The 19,640-nt window shown below is 44.7% G+C and overlaps 1 protein-coding gene and 1 long non-coding RNA gene across 2 annotated transcripts in view; one reads left to right on the forward strand and one right to left on the reverse strand.

Moving 5' to 3' along the window:
• Positions 1 to 19,640, forward strand: part of ASXL2 (ASXL transcriptional regulator 2) — a 221,807-nt gene that overhangs the window by 12,113 nt on the left and 190,054 nt on the right. The gene's annotated exons all lie outside the window — the stretch shown is intronic.
• Positions 5,127 to 9,423, reverse strand: LOC142010665 (uncharacterized). Its single transcript, XR_012644860.1, has 3 exons — positions 9,193 to 9,423; positions 6,632 to 6,978; positions 5,127 to 5,252 (listed from the first exon to the last, which is right to left on the reverse strand). It is a non-coding gene; the product is annotated as an uncharacterized LOC142010665 (long non-coding RNA).

Raw genomic sequence — 19,640 nt, forward strand, 5'->3', positions numbered from 1 at the left:
TCATAGAAGATTAGGACTGGAAGGGAACTCGAGAGGCCGTCGAGTCCAGCCCCCTGCCCTCATGGCAGGACCAAGCACTTTCTAGACCATCCCTGAAAGCCATCTATCTAACCTCTTCTTAAATATCTCCAGTGATGGAGATTCTACCACCTCCCTTGGCAATTCGTTCCAGTGTTTGATCACCCTGACAGTTAGGAACTTTTTCCTAATGTCCAACCTGAACCTCCCCTGCTGCAGTTTCAGTCCATTGCTTGTTCTATCCTCAGAGGCAAGGAAGAACAAATTCTCTCCCTCTGCCTTATGACACCCTTTTAGATACCTGAAAACTGCTATCATGTCCCCCCTCAATCTTCTTTTTTTCCAAACTAAACAAGCCCAATTCTTTCAGCCTTCCTTCATAGGTCATGTTCTCTAGACCTTTGATCATTCTCGTTGCTCTCCTCTGGACCCTCTCCAATTTCTCCACATCCTTCCTGAACTGCGGTGCCCAGAACTGGACACAATACTCCAGCTGAGGCCTAACCAGCGCAGAGTAGAGCGGGAGAATGACTTCTCGTGTCTTGTTCACAACACACCTGTTAATGCATCCTAGAATCATGTTTGCTTTTTTTGCAACAGCATCACACTGTTGACTCATATTTAGCTTGTGGTCCACTATAACCCCTAGATCCCTTTCTGCTGTACTCATTCCTAGGCAGTCCTTTCCCATTCTGTAAGTGTGACACTGATTGTTCCTTCCTAAGTGGAGCACTTTGCATTTGTCCTTATTAAACTTCATCCTGTTTACCTCAGCCCATTTCTCCAGTTTATCCAGATCCTTTTGAATTATGACCCTGTCCTCCAAAGCAGTTGCAACCCCTCCCAGCTTGGTATCATCTGCAAACTTAATAAGTGTACTTTCTATGTCAATATCTAAATCGTTAATGAAGATATTGAACAGAACGGGTCCTAAAACAGACCCCTGCGGAACCCCACAAGTTAGACTTTTCCAGCAGGATTGAAAACCATTAAGAACTACTCTCTGGGTATGGTTATCCAGCCAGTTGTTCATTCACCTTTATAGTAACCCCATCTAAGTTGTATTTGAGTAGTTTATTGATAAGTATATTATGTGAGACCGTGTCAAATGCTTTGCTGAAGTCTTGGTATATCACATCTACCGCTTCTCCCTTATCCACAAGGCTCGTTATTCTATCAAAGAAAGCTATTAGATTGGTTTGACATGATCTGTTTTTAACAAAACCATGCTGGCTGTTCTCTATCACCTTACCACCTTCCAAATGCTTGCAGATGATTTCTTTAATGACCTTCTCCATTATCTTTCCTGGCACAGAAGTTAAGCTGACTGGCCTGTAGTTTCCCGGGTTATTCTTGTTCCCCTTTTTATAAATGGGTACTATATTTGCCCTTTTCCAGTCTTCTGGAATCTCTCCCGTCTCCCTCGATTTTTCCAAAAATGATTGCTAAAGGCTCAGATACCTCTTATATCAGCTCCTTGAGGATTCTAGGATGCATTTCATCAGGCCTTGGTGATTTGCAGACATCTAATTTTTCTAAGTAAATTTTAATTTGTTCTTTTTGTATTTGAACTTCTAAACCTACGCCTTTTTCACTAGCATTCTCTATGTCAGGCATTCCTTCAGATTTCTCTGAAGACCGAAACAAAGAAATCATTAAACATCTCTGCCATTTCCAAATTCCCTGTTACTGTTTCTCCCTCATCACTGACCAATGGCCCTACCCTCTCCTTGGTCTTCCTCTTGTTACCAATGTATTTGTAAAAACCCTTCTTGTTTCCCTTTATGCTTGTAGCTAGCTTGAGCTCATTTTGTGCCTTAGCCTTACTAATCTTGCTCCTGCATGCTCGTGTTGTTTGCCTATATTCATCCTTTGTAATTTGTCCTTGTTTCCATTTCTTATACAATTCCTTTTTTAGTTTGAGATCATGCAAGATCTCCTGGTTAAGCCAAGGCAGTCTTTTGCCATGTTTTCTATCTTTCCTACTCAGCGGGATAGCTTGCTTTTGGGCCCTTAATGTTGTCCCTTTGAAAAACTGCCAGCTCTCCTTAGCCGTTTTTCCCCTCAGTTTAGCTTCAGACCTTACCTACCAGCTGTCTGAGTTTACCAAAATCTGCCTTCGTGAAATCCATTATCTCTATTGTACTGTTTTCCCTTCTAACCTTCCTTAGAATTGTGAACTCTGATTTCATGATCACTTTCACCCAAGCATCCTTCCACTTTCAAATTCTCAATAATTTCCTCCCTATTTGTTAAAATTAAATCTAGAACAGCTTCCCCCCGGTAGCTTTTTCAGCCTTTTGGAATACAAAGTTGTCTGCAATGCAATCCAAGAATTTATTGGACAGTCTCTCCCCTGCTGTATTAGTTTCCCAACATATACGTGGATAGTTGAAGTCCCCCATCACCACCAAATTCTGGGCCCTGGATGATTTTGTTAGCTGTTTAAAGAGAGCCTCATCCACCTCTTCCGCCTGGCTAGGGGGCCTGTAGTAGACACCTAGTAGGACCTCATCCTTGTTTTTTACTCCTCTGAGTCTAACCCAGAGACTTTCAACCCATCCATCTCCTATATCCATCTCCACCTCTGTCCAAGTGTGTACATTTTTAATATACAAGGCAACACCTCCTCCCTTCTTTCCCTGTCTGTCCTTCCTAAGCAGGCTGTACCCTTCAATACCAACATTCCAATCATGAGTATTATCCCACCAAGTTTCTGTGATGCCAAGTTCTTTCAGTCTTCTCTCATAGCTCATGTTCTCTAGACCTTTAATCGTATTTGTTGCTCTTTTCTGGACCTTCTCCAATTTTGCCACAGCTTTCTTGACATGCGGTGCCCAGGACTGGACACAGTACTCCAATTGAGGCCTAATGAGCACTGAGTAGAGCATAAGAATGACTTCTCGTGTCTTGCTCTCAACACTCCTGTTAATATATCCCAGAATCATGTATGCTTTTTTTTTTTGCAACAGACTCGTATTTAGCTTGTTGTTCATATGACCCCTAGATCCCTTTCTGCAGTACTCTTTCCTGGACAGTCTCTTCCCATTTTGTATGTATGAAGCTGATTATTCCTTCCGAAGTGGAATACTTTGCATTTGTCCTTATGAAACTTCATCCTGTTTATCGCAGACCATTTCTCCATTTTGAATTCTGACTCTACCCTTCAAAGCGGTTGCAGCCGCTCCCAGCTTGGTGCCATCTGCAAACTTAATAAGCATACTCCCTCTGCCAATATCTAAACAGTTGATGAAGATAGTGAATAGAACTGGTCCCAAAACAGACCCCGCAGACTCTCTTGCAGTTTTTGTCTAGTTCAGGCACTTATACGATTCCCATTAGTATCGTATTAGAGTGTCTAATTTATTGCTTCTCTGGACATCCTTGCGAGATAGGGAAGTGCTGTTTTGATACTGAAGAGCTGAGGTACAGACAGAGGCTGAATTGCCAAGAGAAGTCTGTGGTGGAGCAGGGATATGACCCCTGGTTTCTTGAGTTATTGCCCAAAGCATCACTTCCCTTAGCTCCTTCATTACTCCTGTATTTACTCAACAAACTTAAAAGCTATTTAACTTTTTTAGTAGATGGGACTGCCAGCTCTTCTTCCTGATTCCTGTGTAAATGCCGTTTTGCGTCCAACATGCCTGTGTATGGTTTAGTTGTTTTCAGTGGTCCCTCTAATCTTTTCATCCATGTGTGGAATAATTTTTCATGTGTACCAAGGCATGAGTGGCTGTGCACCACCAGTAGAAACAAAACCCAGCTGTGGGCACTCTGCAAATCAGCTGGGTGGCATTTGAACCTCTCCTGAGTGCACAAATTACAGGGAACGTTGGTTGTGATGTCTGTTGGCTTTGTAATATGTAAAAGCAAAGCTCATCTGGTATGGGTTAGAAATGTCCGAAATGCTGCTACTATGGTTTTTCTGTGCCATGGTCAACTATGAAGTGAAATGTTTTGTCTGCCAGCACTACTTATTTTTTGGGGAGACAGGAGAAGGAATTGCTTAGGATCACTTTTTCGTAGTTTCAAACGTTTAAACTTAATGTTGGCTCTTCATGAAGTGACATGACCTCCTTTTAAAATACAAGTAAAACTTAAATGAAATAGGTTTTGTTTCTTAATTTATAGTTTTTTGTTTAATCCTTAATCTCTCTGTGCATTGTTTCCTGTGACCCTGCTGGCTCTTATATTGTTAATGAGGAAAAAACCCATAAATGTGACATGTTTAAAAATATACGGATTGGAATCCTGGATGTTTTGAAGCCAATGAGGGAGAATTCAGTAGCAGCAGACTTACGCTCTTCATCACTGACTTCCTCATGAAATGGTAGGTTCAATTTAATGCCTCACTAGAGAATTGTTTATATCAGGTAAAGTTTCTGTAAAGTGAGAGTTGAAGCTCCCATATGATTTTTTTTTTTTTTTTTTTTTTTGTTCCCTTGAGCATCTTTAATGCCATACTTGTGTTCAGTGTTTAACATCATGTTTAGTAAAAACACACATGCTTTAACGTCAATGTCTGAGATCATACTTGACCTTACAAATTAGCCAATTCAAAGTCAATGCTGCTGCTCTGTTCTTTCAGTACACTGACAGAAAGACAGTGCAGATTTCACTTTATTCTGTTGGCATGAGGACCCGTAAGTATTGATCTGAACAGTAAAACTTCAATAACAGTAGTAGTTACGTTTATTATTGGGTTGCATATTTGTGTGCCTGACACCATAAACATGGGTTTTAGAGAAAATACAAGTTCTAGCCCTGCAAATTTAATCTTGGATTTCAAACTGTCTGTGCTCTTTGAAATTAGTACGTAATTGTTAATAAAAATTGTGTCCAAGTTCTGCCCTTTTCATATCTGTATTGTCATCAGGGAGGCGACACAAGTAAACAAAGGGCAGATTTATTTCCTGCAGTGAAAACTGAGGGACCAATACTAACAGATTCTGTCCCACTCCCTAATAGCTGGGCTGGTTCTGTAGGGCTACTGGTACAAAAGGAGTCAGTTCACTGAAGGGTTTGGTTTTTTGTTTTTGTTTTTTGGGGATTTTTTGGACTGTGCATTACTGGAACTGAATAAATAAAAACTTGATTAGAAAATTGCTGCTTAATGTGTTTTAATGTTACTTTTTACAACAACTAAAAGTACAGCAGTTGCTCTAAGAGTGCTTCCCTTGGTTTTCCCGCTTCCTCTTCCATCTGGGGTCATCTGAAGTGTCTCTTAAGTTTGTCTAGAGACAGGAGTAAACATTACCTCTTATGGATTACACAATTACTGTTCAAAAGCAAAGCTTTGCTGAACTACATCTACAGTGTCTTGCCTAATCTGGCATCATTTGAGAGCAAGGAAAGAGCCACTCAGCTTCTCCATGCACCCTCCCCGTGGTTTCTGGCACACTTTCCAAAATCTTTCAGTCTGTGGGTGTTGTGGCTGTTAGGAAGCTGCAGTAGGTTAGTGTTCTTGGCAGTTACATCTCATGCAAACTGGTAACTGTAATACAAACCAAACTTGAAAGGATTTTTAAATCCAGCTGTGTTCAACATCATGACTTCAGTGTAGCCACAGGGAAAGGCCATATCCAGGTTTGGAGATGTTTCTGTTAGGTTTTGCTGCCCTCCCTGGAAGGATAATGTGAGTGTGCTTTGTAAATTTGAAGGCATTTTAGAGGAGGAGACTCCTAGAAATGAACTTCACAAAGTTGGCTTAAGGATACTGAAGCAAAGTGGCACAATTCTTTAAAGGCACATATGTGCATTATGTTTTGAGGCGTGATCTATGTCTTTGGCCTTTTGTTCACCATATGTGCACTTTCCAAGTGACAAGCCTACAACTGCACTTCTCTCCAAGTGAAATACCACAGTTCATCCCACATTAGACTGAAAGGCAGGTATCATGCCCTGGTGCCTCAGTGTTGTGTAATTAGGATGTGTTTTGTACAAAGGATGTCTTGTGATTCCAGTGATCAGCGGACTAACAAAGAAGAGGATGGCGTGAAGACATCCTAGTCATTATTGAGTGACTGCCAAAAGAGAGATGTTTTATGAGGTATCTTTGTAAAAGCCTGCTAAACATTAATATCTTGTTGGTTGGTGTATACATGTTGTGTGTGAGGTTATGGTGTTTGGCTCAGTATGTTAATGAAACACATTGTGAGGTTCAAAACATCCACAAGCAGCCTTCCAGGTACAACAGGAAAAAATCCAAATAAGGTTAATGCCTTATAGAGCCACATAAGCACAAAAATTACCCCAGGAACTGAGTACAGGAGAAGCCTCTTGGAGATAGCACTACACAAAAGGGAACCCTTTGACCTAGGTCAAGCAAAAGAGCTTTCCAGCAAGGGAGACGTAGGTATAGAAGAGGGACAGTGATCTCATGGGACACCCTGATCTCCCTGCAGCCATGCGCCTGGAAACACCAGGGGAACGAAGACTGAAATGTGGGAAGTTGATGGTCTTGGGTTAGAAGGGTTTTTGGCAGCTCATATCTGGGGAGGGGCAGGGCAAACCTGTGCATGTGCATGCCTCGCCACATTGAGGGAGAGGGTGAATTTTTACAAGCTTGCACTCTTTAGTTCTCTGTGCAGCACAAGACATTGTTTAGGTTTACCTCCAAAAAGGGGTGTGCTCACCCAGCATTCATGTGTTCTGTCACACGGAGCTGACTTCAGTGTATTTCAGCAGCTGGGTGTGGTTCTACCTGGGTGTGCTGCAAGAGGCCAGAGAGCATAATGCAGCAAAGCAAGAAATCCAGGCTGATGGATCGGCAGAGGCTCTGTCAAACCCCAGTGTATCAGGTGGCATCCTGGACTAGAGTGACGGTTCCAAGCTATCATTACTGGGATACATCATCTGCTGACTGCTAGCTGTCGTGAGGCGTGAGTGGGTTTGGAAATGCTGTAAACTTCTCTGCAGGAACTGGTGGCCAGTATGACAATTCAGTGAGAGAACAGCTTGCTGAAATCAGAGAATGATTTATTTATCCTTAGGAACACCAGGGAGCAAATGATTTAAAAATAACGAAAACCTAAGCATGCGTTGTCTTAGCGTTTGCCCCACTCATGTAGTGGGCCTGAGTTCAACTGTAGTATTCTCATTCTCCTGGGGCCTGAGTTGCAGCCTGCTTTCCTGCAGACCCTCTGTCTCCTTGTCTCTTCTAATCCACAGCTTCTAAGAGGCTGACTTTTGTATGATATAGACAGGTGGGTAATATAGTATCTTTAATTGGACCAACTTCTGCTGGGGTGCACGACAAGCTTTTGAGCTTCAGAAGAGGTGTATGTAGGCTTAAACATGTCTCTTGCCAACTGAATTTGTCTAATAAAAGATCTCATCTCACCCAGCTTGGCTCTCAAATATCCTGAGACTGTCTCACATATCGGAACACTGCATACCTATATTATGAGTTGGGGCTTTGTGATTGAGGTTAACAATGCACAGTGTGTATGTTCCTGGAGTCTTACAGAGCCACATGTGGCAGACACCCACTCACAATCAACTGGCTATTCATATGATAGATTATTTTATGACTATCTCCTGCTTTCTTCACAATATATATTTTTGGTTTACAGATAAAATGTGCTGCTTGGAAAGTTGACTAGCCTTGGTTTCATCCTTTGGAAGAGCGCGGGGACAATTGCAGAAGTGACAATGTTCGTATCTGAGTCATTATGAAAGATTTTGTGAACATAAGGCTTCCTCCCTAACTGCACTTGCAAAAGTGAGCTGTAGAGATGCTGTCTGTACTGGATGAATGCAAACCTGTTCTGTCTCGCAAGTAAAATATACTTGCATCCTACATGTCAGAACTCCCTTACTGCTAGCATGACCCATCTCAGCCCACCCAAAAAAACCCTTGTGGTCTGTGGCATCTCTGCCACAGTCTACAGGACCTGAAGTTGCCGAGACTTGAGTGAGTTGGGTGGAGTTAATTTGGTTTATTTTCGCTGGCTTTTCTGAAGTTAGAATTGGCACGATCAGTGAGCCAGCGCTACGGCTGTGTCTACACTTGAATTTCTCTTTCGGAAGAGGTATGCACGTGAGGGAAATTGAAAATGCAAATGCTGTGCAGATTTGCATATCTGGCGCCTCATTTGCATATTTCAAAAGAACTTCTTTCGAAAGAAGAAAACCAGTGTAGACCCTGCTCTTTCGAAAGTAAACCCCATGTTCGAAAGAATCCTTCTTCCCTTTTTATTATCAGCTTTCAGGCAGAAAACAAAAATCATAATGTGAGCAGTCATATTTCTATAGTGGTTAAAACTAATGTAGTTCTTAATCAGTTAAGTAATTAACATCCTTTAACTGTTTTCACTTGGGTCCTGCCTCCTGGCCACACCATGGTCATGGGGTCTTGCTAGTGCTGGGGTTGCTTTGGCCCTTAGTGCGAGGAACCCTTGTCTGTGCCCTCTGAGAGTCAGCTGCCTGAGTCCTCCAGCCATGGGCGACACACGCCCTCCTCTTTCAGCCTATGCAGGCTTGTTTGTCACTCTAGATTAGCAGGTGGGGGGAGGGAGTACAGGGTGCAGCTAGTACATCTTGTGAACTTGCCTAGGTTCTGGGTTGGAGCTTAAAATAAGTGGAAACCTCAAAAATAATGAATTTTAATCTTGTTTTACATTTGTATTTTTAAATAAATTTCCTAAAGAAAGAGATTCTTATCCTGTTTTTAACTAAATATGACCTTTAGGCTAAACATGACTAATGTTCCCTCTAATTTTTTTCATGCATGTACAAAAGAAATGTTTTGTGCACCAGGGCATGTTTGCTCTGCTAATCAGCTTGGTGGCATTCGAATTCCTCCTGGCTGGCTGCTCGAGTGCTCAGTTTACTGAATTTCATTCTGCTTTTTGCAAATCAGGAGCTTATACTATATCTGTCTACACCCTGGGTCTGCAACTGAAATAGCACGAAGAGCTATTTTTTTCAAATTAAGTTACAAAATCAATATGTCAAGAGCCGGAATGCATGTGAACCTGAGACAGTCCTTAATAAGTAATCAAACTACTTTCTGACTCCATTTTAAGTGCACACAATGTTTGTATCAGTTAGAAAGTTGTTACCCCATCTCCAGGCTCCACGTGCCTCACCACCCAAATCTGCACCCCCATCCCCAACCAATTACCCCTTTCTCCTCAGACCTGTCCCCCCCACTCCATTCCCAGGAGTTACCTGCTGCAGATGCTCTGCGTGCTGCCCAAATCCCCCAGATGCTGAGGTACGAGGAGGCGGCCTGGGGACAGTGCCCACCGTGCCCCCCTTGCAGTGCAGGCTAGCACTGGGTGCTGCGGGTGGGTGCTTCTGAGTTGGCAGCGGCAGCAGGGAAGGGGGAGAAAACAGCTGGTGGAAGAGTGGCTGCCTCTCTTCCCCCTGTGGCTGTCTGCCAGGGCTGGAGTGGAACCACCTGCTCTCTCCCTGTCTGCATCTGCTGAGTGCAGTGCTTGGAGTGGGCTGCAGCAGCTGAGAAGTGCTGGCTGGGCTGGCGGGAGCGGGGCAGGAGCCAGAGGAGGACAAGCACCCCCCTCCGGTCTGGGAGTGGAGGAAACAATGCTGGCCATGGCCAGGGGTGAGCTGGCTGCTTTCTTCCCCGTCTCCATGGCACAGTTGGGTGGTGCCCGTCCACAGCTCTTAGCATTGACTGGTGGGCAGCATGCTGCTGGGGAGGGAGCTGGATTCCTGATCTCCTTCTCCACTGCTGTGCTGTGCACCTTCCTCCCACCCCGCTGGCGTCCAGCTTCTCATCATGGCTCCGGCAGTGGAGCCCTGCCGGCTGCCTCTTCCAGGGCTCCCTGCCGCTGCTGACTCCAACTGCAGCTCTGGAGGCTGCCGCCTCTCAAACAAAAAAAAATTAAATTCCGTTTTCATTGCGGACGTTGTTAAAGCAGCAGCTCCTTAAAGAGCTGTATGTGGCTATGGAGCCACAGGTTGCTGACCCCTGGTCTACACTCTCTGAAGCTTGGGTATCTTACCTTTCATTGAGTCAGATGATTTATTTTACATTTTGCCTTATGTTAGAAACTGGTGAATGATGCATTTCTTGTGATCTGCCTCAAGATCTGTTTTGCTGGAAATAGGAATTCCGTGAAAATTCACAAAATCAGCATGTTTTATTAGTTGACTGAAATTATCTTAAGAAAAGTTCATGCATGTGTTGTATTTAAAATTGATTTAGTGGACAAAGTAAATATTCTCTGTAGATGGTGAATTGCAATAATTGTTTCTGGTCAGTGTCATTCAGGAAATTAGAACTAGTAGATCTCGTCCTTCCACCCAGTTTTAGTTCATGTTTTGAAGGAGGAAAATAAGATATTCTGCTTGTTTATAACTCCAACTAGCTTTCTTAATATAAATTGTAAGTGAAATTTAATTTTAAATAAGTTTATATTAAAAACACGGCCAAATTAAAAATCTGACTTGTTGACTCTTTTGAAAAATTTTTTTTATTCACTCAAATACCTTCTTTTGCTGCACTGGAAAAAGCAAAAGCAGATGCTTTGCTGTTACTGTTTGAAGGTAACGTTCCAAAAAATTTTTAAATGACTGAATTGGACTTAAAAAAAGAAAACGAAATCTCCTCCCCCATTTCTGATTCTAACTATTCTAAGGCGGGATCAGCCTTTAAGCAACATTTTTAAGTATGAAAGTTTCTCCCATTGTCAGTAGCTAAACAGTAATGACCTATTTGCTGAGACCGCTTCAGCCTGGTTACTCAAAATGGAGCAACTTCAGTACTGATAAATGTGTTTATCAGAAAAGATCTCTGTTGCTGCCACAAGTACTCCAAAGAATGCAGTAGCAGTAACAGTTAAAGATAAAAGGGCTAGAGGATTTCTGCTCTACACTGGTTTTGTGGGGTTAGCGTTCAGATTTCATGGTTGCCAAACTGGCCAGACAGGCTTGCATACAGAGCAGTGCCTTTAGTGTGATGACGGTTTGTTGCAGATGTCTGCCTCCAGGCAGGGCTGCCGCTGCCACTCCCTCTCCCCTTTCCACAGCTGGGGGAACAGTGAGGAGCAGCAGTGACACGCAGAGCCCCTTCCTGCCCTGTAAGAGCCCATGGGTCATCCCCTCTGAGACTATGGGCTCTGCAGAAGGCATCCGCGAGCTCTGGGGTCTGGATCTGGACCACAGGCTAGGACTTCCCCACCCCTGCAACAGAATGAAGCTACAGAGAAGAAAAGTTGTAATCCATTGGGTTACTCAGCTTTCTTTGTTCCCTGTCACTTCATTTGTTGCTGATTAAACCTTATTAACTTTTCAAAAGAAATTGGCACAAGTAATATGTGGTGGTGTAGCCACGTTGGTACAAGAATATTGGAGTGTCAAGGAGGCAAGCTTGAGCTTACACAGAGCTCTTCTTCAGACTCTAGAAGAGAGGTGTCCTCAGCTGATGGTGAGAAAGAAAGGGAATTCCAACTCCCCAGTGCTGTATGCAGTGTTTGGGGGTTCTCTCCAGGATGTATTGAGATAGGAGACCCTAAAACTGGATCTCTGACTTACCTCACTTCCTTAGCTTGCTCCTTTCGTGTCTGTTTTGGGGAGCGGAGAAATAGAAAATTCTTTAACTTTATTAAAATGGAACTTTTCAAGCTCTTTGCAAAAACCCTTTGAAAAAAGTAGAGCTTGTTTAAATGTGATAAATGGTCAGGCTGACCTATAACACACTTTTGCCTGTTGCTGCTGGCATGGAGTAATTTGTATGCTAAAGAATATCTGTGACAGGGCATGGGTACTGCACGATCTGTTGAGCAAGGAGTTATCTTTGGTCTGGCTCATGTGCTTGGGAGGAGGGTTAGAAGAGCAGGGAGCATGTCCTTGAAGGTGAAGCTCCACACCCAAGATCCTACGACTGTGTTGAATGTGGTTTTGTTTGCTTTCTGATGTGTTTTCACTGAGTGCTGGGAACAAGGAAGTCCAAGTGTTGCTGATGACAGTGAAGGTATTCTGCTGTGTCATTTACCAATTCAGACACTACAAGATAGTTAAAGCTAAAATTGCAGATTGTGTACTACTTACAGCTGTGTACAAAGACTGAAAACAATTAAAAATTGTCTGTTATTTACATTTAAACATCTTTTCATCCAGATCTCGTCAGTCTTTTGCAGCATTGGACAGGCAGGAAGTACAACAAACTGTAGTTTAATGAGCTGGAGTCTGTTTTGACTGCCCTTCACAGTTTTCAAAGCTAGAAAAGATGTGACCATCTGCCTCCTGTGTAACACAGGTTAGAAAGCTTCCCAAAAGAATTTCTAGAGCAGATGGTTTAAAAAAGTGTCTATATTTAATTTAACTGTTGGAACAAAGTCTGGACACCGTTTACCATAACCTGCCTCAGAAATTTCCATCCTACAGAAACAATTCAGCGATGGGAACTCCACCACGGGCCCTGCTAAATTGTTCCGGTTGTGAATTACCCCACAGTTTGGAGATAGAGAAGGGGAAAAAAGATTATCTGATGTTTGAATTTCTCTAGCTTCAGCTTGAGGCCATTTCTCTGCTAAAGTTAAGTCTATTATCAAATACTAATTCTCATTGTAGGTACTTTATAGAAATTGACACCCCTTAACCGTCTCTTATTAGGCTAAATATTGACCTCCTTGTCTTTGTCACTGTAAGGCAGATTTGCTTGTCACTTAGTCATTTTCATGGCTCTTCTGAGTCCTCTCTAATTTATCACCATCGTGCTTGAATTCTGAGCACCAGAACTAGACACAGTATTCCTCTCGCAGTCACACCAGTGTTAAGATCAGCGGTGAAATAAAAATAACCTTATTACCCCTACTGCAAGCCAGTTTTCCAGAGACAAAAGATTGACCAGCATCTCTGCCAGGTGTCAGCATAACCAGTGGGACTATGACCTGGTTAAGCTGTAACAGAGAGGTAGCCATGTTAGTCTGTACTCCAACAAAACAAAGCAGCAGAAATGTAGCACTTTAACATCTAACCGAAAAGTTTATTCAGTGATCAGCTTTTGTGGGAAAGGCCCACTTCATCAGATCCTGGTTAAGCAGTCATCCTTCAACGGGAAGAAGCTTGTGAGTAAGAATTTTTCACCTGGGCCAAGGGAATTTTTTTCCTGAACTTCAGCTGCAGTTTTTCAAAGGGGGAAGAGAGAGAGAAATGATCAACAAAGACCTTAAATCTCTCCCTTCATCTCTACTGGCAATGTCTCTAATGAATGAAGGACAATAAAGGGGGTATTAGACTGGGAGAGGGGTCCTGGCTGGAAGAAATCCTGTAAGACTGCTCTAGGCATGTGGTGAGAGAAACCCTTTTACTTTAAATTCACTCAATTTGTTAGGTGAGGCATTAGTTTGCATTTTTTTTTAATTTCTTTGTAACCAATTGTGACTCTTGAGTTTAATTATTTGTAATTACTTAAAATCTTCCTGTAGTTGAGACTTGTTCTGTTCTATCTAAACACGCTTGGATGACAGTGATTGGGAACTTGGGATAACAAGATTTGTGCACCTCATTATCTAGTAATCAAATAGACTTGTGAGCTTGTTTTGTCCAGAAGAAAAGAACAGGGCAATACAAGACACCCATTTCTGGGGACAAGTCTGGGACTAGAAATCTCCTTGTCACTCTGAAATATAATTCAGGAGTGGCTGGCTAGAACACTAGTATAACTCAGTTGGGAATTAGTTACTTAGTATGTAACTCAGTTACATACTGGTGCCTGTCTGTGAGTAGGCCAGGAGTGTTTGTGCTCTCGCAGAAAAAATAGTGTAAAAGGCACCCCACATCAGAGTATTAAGGGACACAACTGTTAAACAGTTCAAATTATATCTTGACTTGTATGAAGTAGTGGGATCCTTAACCACATTCTCCACACCCCACTGCCTTGTGGGTTATCCTGGAAAGGAGCAAGGCTAAGGGAGTAAACCCTGACAGAAAATCCGGAGTGGAGTCCGAAGGCGGTTCGGTGTCAACTTCTGGCACTGTCCCGGCAACTCCTGCAGCTGAGCTGGTACCAGACATGGAAGTTATCCTCTCCTTTGGACTATATCAGTAAAGCCGAGAGGGGGACACCGGTGTCTGGGCAGCCCAGAGTCTCCATAATAAGTGACCAGGCTCGCGCCCAGAGAGGTACTCCGGCGTCACTGAACAGCGTTGCATCAACACGGGAGACAACAGATACGGGTTATAAGCTCTTGCTCAATTGGCATAGAGAACGAGCGCCGGGGTTGCCTTTGACAGTGGGAGAGATCCTCGCATCTCACTGGACAGTCACCTCCTGCCTCAAGCTGGGCAGCCCCCAGCCAATAGGGTACTGCCCCGCCACAGTTCACCTGCCTCGCTGGGTGCGTGAGGCTTAAGGTTCCTGAACCTGACAAATGACTGAAATTTGGGCACCAGGCAAACCAATAAGAACATCAACAATTTAAGCTTGCTTGCTGGAATGTGCGGACCATGCTGACCGGCTTGACTGAAGATCTTCAGGCCATCAGTGACACCCGAAAGACCGCTGTCATCAACAAGGAACTGAAGAGGCTCCGAGTTGATATCGCTGCACTGCAAGAGAAGCGACTCGCAGATTTGGGATCTCTAAAGGAAAAGGACTACACCTTCTTCTGGCAGGGTAAAGCCCAAGAAGAACCCAGAGAGCATGGTGTTGGCTTTGCTGTCAGAAACACCCTTCTACAAATGGTGGAATTAGTCATGGGCAGATCAGAAAGACTTCTTCGGATCACGCTTCAAACTTGCACCAGTCCCGTCCACCTGATGAGCGTTTATGCTCCAACCCTGTACGCCACGCCAGAAGTAAAAGACACGTTCTGTGACGTGCTTAGTGCTGCTGTAGCACAAATACCTGTTCGTGAACAACTGTACATCTTGGGTGACTTCAATGCAAGAGTTGGAGCTGATTGGGCCTCATGGCCTCCCTGCTTAGGACACTTTGGTGTGGGAAAAATGAATGACAATGGACAGCGCCTCCTTGAACTGTGCACGTACCACAATCTGTGCATCACAAACACATTCTTCCAAATGAAGCCACAGCACAGAGTGTAGTGGAGACACCCACGCTCGAAACACTGGCATCAAGTAGACGTGGTCATCACTAGGCGTAATAACCTCAAAAACGTCCTTCTGACACGCAGCTATCATAGTGCTGACTGTGATACAGATCACTCGCTAGTTTGCTCCAAGCTCAAGCTGAGACCCAAGAATCTGTACCGCTCTAAACCTGCTGGATGGCCCCGCATTGATGCCAGAAAGACAGCAAACTCGGAGAAAGCTGAAAAGTTCAGAGAGACCCTCCAGGAAAATCTGCGCAGCGGCCCTGGGGATGCCGATGTGACATCCAAATGGCAACATCTGAGGGATACAGTTTACAACACGGCCTTGTCGGTGTTTGGAAGAAGAGCTAGAAACATGAACGACTGGTTCGAAGCTAACTCCGATGAGATGATTCCAGTCATTGAAAAGAAGCGCCCTGCACTCCTGGAGTACAAATGCTCACCGAGCCAGAGTACCCAGCAAGCACTTAGAGAGGCCAGAAGAACAGTACAGCAGACAGCCAGGTGCTGTGCCAACAACCACTGGCTCCAGCTATGCAGCAGCATCTAGACCTGTGCCGACTTTGGTAATCTCAGAGGAATGTACGAGGGTATGAGGAAGGCATTAGGACCCACCCAGAACAAGATGGCACCTCTGAAATCCAAATCTGGTGAAGTCATCGCTGACAAAGCCAAACAGATGGAGCACTGGGTTGAGCACTACTCCGAGCTGTACTCACGCGAGAAAGTTGTGGTTGACGCATCCCTCGATGCCGTCGAGCTCCTACCAGTAATGGACGAACTGGATCAGGAACCGATTGTGGATGAACTGAAGAGAGCCATCGACAGCATTGCAGCAGGAAAGGCCCCTGGCCACGATGGTACCACCAGAGGTAATCAAGTGTGCTGCGGACACACTGCTGGAACCCCTACATGAGCTGCTGTGCCTGTGCTGGAAAGAAGGTGAGGTTCCACAGGATATGCGTGACGCTAACATTGTATAAGAACAAAGGAGACAGAAGCGACTGCACCAGCTATCGTGGAATCTTCCTCCTAAGCGTCACTGGTAAACTGTTCACTCGCGTCATCCTTGGCAGACTCTAGAAGATTGCTGAGAGGGTGTACCCCGAATCGCAGTGCGGATTCCGCACAGAGAGGTCTACCATTGACATGGTCTTCTCTCTAAGGCAGCTGCAGGAGAAGTGCAGGGAGCAGAGGAAGTCACTCTACATAGCCTTCATCGACCTGACCAAGGCCTTTGACTTGGTCAGCAGGGATGGTCTGTTCAAACTGCTCCACAAGATAGGTTGTCCTCCACGGTTACTCAAGATGATCCAGTCGTTCCACAAAGACATGAGAGGAACCATCCAATATGACGACGCATTATTGGATGCTTTTAAAATTGGGAGCGGCCTCAAACAAGGATGCGTGCTTGCTCCGACATTGTTCGGGATCTTCTTTGCACTCCTCCTGAAGCATGCCTTTGGATCTTCAACAGAGGGCATCTTGCTGCACACAAGATCCGATGGGAAAGTGTTTAAACTTGCAAGGCTGAAAGCTAAGTCTAAGGTGCGGGAAGTCCTCATCAGAGACATGCTGTTCGCAGACGATGCTGCTGTAGTGTCTCACACAGAAGACCAGCTTCAAAAACTGCTGGATCAGTTCTCCACAGCATGCAAGGACTTTGGGCTTACCATCAGCCTAAAGAAGACAAACGTACTCGGTCAGGATGTTGCTGAATCCCCATCCATCAGCATTGACAACTATACGTTAGAGGTCGTCCACGAGTTCGTTTACCTCGGGTACACCATCACTGACACCCTGTCGTTGGACACTGAGCTAAATAGGAGGATCGGAAAAGCGGCCACAAGTCTGTCCAGACTCAGCAAGAGAGTGTGGAATAACAACAAGCTGTTCACTCACACCAAAATACAAGTCTTCAGAGCCTGCATCCTCAGCACCCTCCTTTGTGGCAGCGAGACTTGGACCCTGTATGCCCGCCAGGAAAAGAGGCTGAATGTCTTCCACTTGCGCTGCCTCAGGCGCATCCTTGGAATATCGTGGAAGGACAGAGTGACCAACACCGCTGTCCTCAAGCAAGCTGGAATCCCAACCATGCACACCCTCCTCAGGCAGCGTCGGCTCCGCTGGCTTGGCCACGTCCACAGGATGAATGATGGAAGGACTCCAAAAGACATCCTGTATGGTGAGCTAGCCTCTGGCAAAAGATCTCCCGGACGCCCCCAGTTGCACTACAAAGATGTCTGCAAGAGAGACCTCAGAGAGGTAGACATCGAGCTGGACAACTGGGAAGAACTAGCAGACGACCGCAGCAGATGGAGGCAGGGGTTACACAAGGGCCTTCAGAAGGGCGAGATGAGGATCAGACAGCTAGCAAAGGAGAAGCGAGCGCACAGAAAGCACACAAAAGACTTGCCAGACACCCACCACATCTGCAAGAGATGCAGCAAGGACTGTCACTCTCGTGTGGGTCTTCATAGTTACAGTAGACGCTGTAAATGAAGTCCTCAATTGAAACTGAAGGGCGCGATCCATAGTCTATGCAGACTGAAGGATGCCTACTACTACTACTATATCTTGATTTACGTCACACCATATAAACACATTTTTAAACTGTTAATTACTTAGTGTGAGGAAAGATATGGATGTTAGCTATTTGCGATCAATCCTGGTGAAAACAACGAGAGGTCCTGTGGCACCTTATAGCCTAACAGATACATTGGAGCATACGCTCTTGTGGGCAAAGACCAACTTCATCAGATGGGTCTGAGAAACCCATCAGACAAAGTGGGTCTTTGCCCTCAAAAACTTATGCTCCAATATATCTGTTAGGCTATAAGGTGCCACAGGCCTTCTTGTTGCTTTTGCGAATCCTGGTGAAGATGTGCTGTGCCAACAGGAGAGTTGCTCACTCCTTGGTGTAATTACTCCACTGGAGTAAGAAGCAAAAGCCATATCCGCAGGAGAGTCTTCACATGCTTTACATTTCTGAGCAACATAAGTTACATCAACTTTGGGTGTAGTATACACTTGCTCCAAATTTTTGTTTGACGTACCATTTAAACCCCTAACCCATACGTACACATGCCAAAAAAACCGAACAGATCATATCCCATTGTCTTGTGGAGTTCTAACACATACCCTTCTATCCATCTTTTCTTACAAATCATCTCTTGCAGCCTTTGTCTAGGTGTGGAAGTCCTGCCCTTGAGATGGGGAGGTCACAATATTTTAGATTCAGGGCATTTGTTTGAATGTGAAAAGCTCTAAGGCTTTTGTGTAGTTCCCTGTATTGTGTTTAATACTATTGTGGTGTGTTGCCAAGAGGGAGCAGAGTTGTCTTTCTGCTGTATGTACTTCCTTCTCTATTGGCTTTGTCTGAGCCACAAAACTAATTTTCCCTTCATTTGTCTCTTCCTTGGTAAGGTATGGTGCCTAGCCTTTTGTCAAAGGCGGGAGATGGATGGCAGGAGACAAATGGCTTGATAGTTGTCTTTGGTTCACCTCCTCTGGGGCACCAGGCATTGGCTACTGTTGGCAGACAGGGTGCTGGGCTAGATGGACCTTTGGTCTGACCCAGTATGGCTGTTATGGTGTGTTCCACACAGCACGCCTATGCTTGAAACCCTCTCCTTCCCTTTATGGTTCAGCAGACCTCCAGATTCTCTGAAGTCTCTCCTTTAGAAAGCACTTCTTCCAGATGCCCTGGAGGTTCTTTCACAGCACCATTGCAGAATACAGCCTTTCTGGCGTCAGCAGCCAGTGCTCTGTATTCTTTATCTGTAGGATGCATGTTTGGATTGAAGCTGTGTGTGGCAAGTGGGTAGCACACTTCTGATGCTGTGGAGGCTAGGAAAGAGGTTGGTCACACCTTGTGTGGGTGGTGGGCATTGTTCTGAAATAGAAATGGAGATGCCTTGAAGGAGTTTCAATTTTCAGTTTGTCTTTTTTCTGCTGCTCCCAGCAGCACAGAACTTGAGAGCTCAGTTTCCTATCTCAGCTTAGTGCGGGTTTCCTTAATACTCTGATCAGCCACAGTTCTTCAGTGGGTGACTCTTAGATACGCCTACGCTGCAATGTTTTGGTAATAAAATTTCATGTGAACATGCAGAATTCCCCACCTACCCCCCAAGTCACCCAAGCATGTTTGTACCGGCTCCTTCATTGGACAGTTTGTGGGCTCATTTTTAGTTCCCTCATCAACAGACTGAGCAGTGCACTGTGGACATGCATCCTGCAGTTCCTGGCGACACCTTTCACGGGGCACTATGGGAATGCAGAACGGAGAGCAGCCTGTCTTGGGAACATGAAAAACGTTCTGTCGGGCATGGCTTCCTCCAGGAGCTGACAGCTCCCTTGGTAGAAGTGCCATTTCTTGCTGTGCACTCCATGTTCCTACACTTGTCTCCTATGCTCTGCTCAGTGCTGTGAGCACCTAAGGCATTGCAGCAAAGTTGCTGGTGAAGCTACTGACGGGAAGGAGTGTTGCGGGCAGATGACACCGAGTGACCTGGGCAGCAGCAACCTGACATTGCATTTGGCTGTCACGGAGCAACCTGTACAGAGTAGACCATTGCTTTTGGGTTAGGGGAACCA

This window comes from Carettochelys insculpta, chromosome 3, assembly GCF_033958435.1.
Source record: "Carettochelys insculpta isolate YL-2023 chromosome 3, ASM3395843v1, whole genome shotgun sequence".
Classification (NCBI taxonomy): domain Eukaryota; kingdom Metazoa; phylum Chordata; order Testudines; family Carettochelyidae; genus Carettochelys; species Carettochelys insculpta.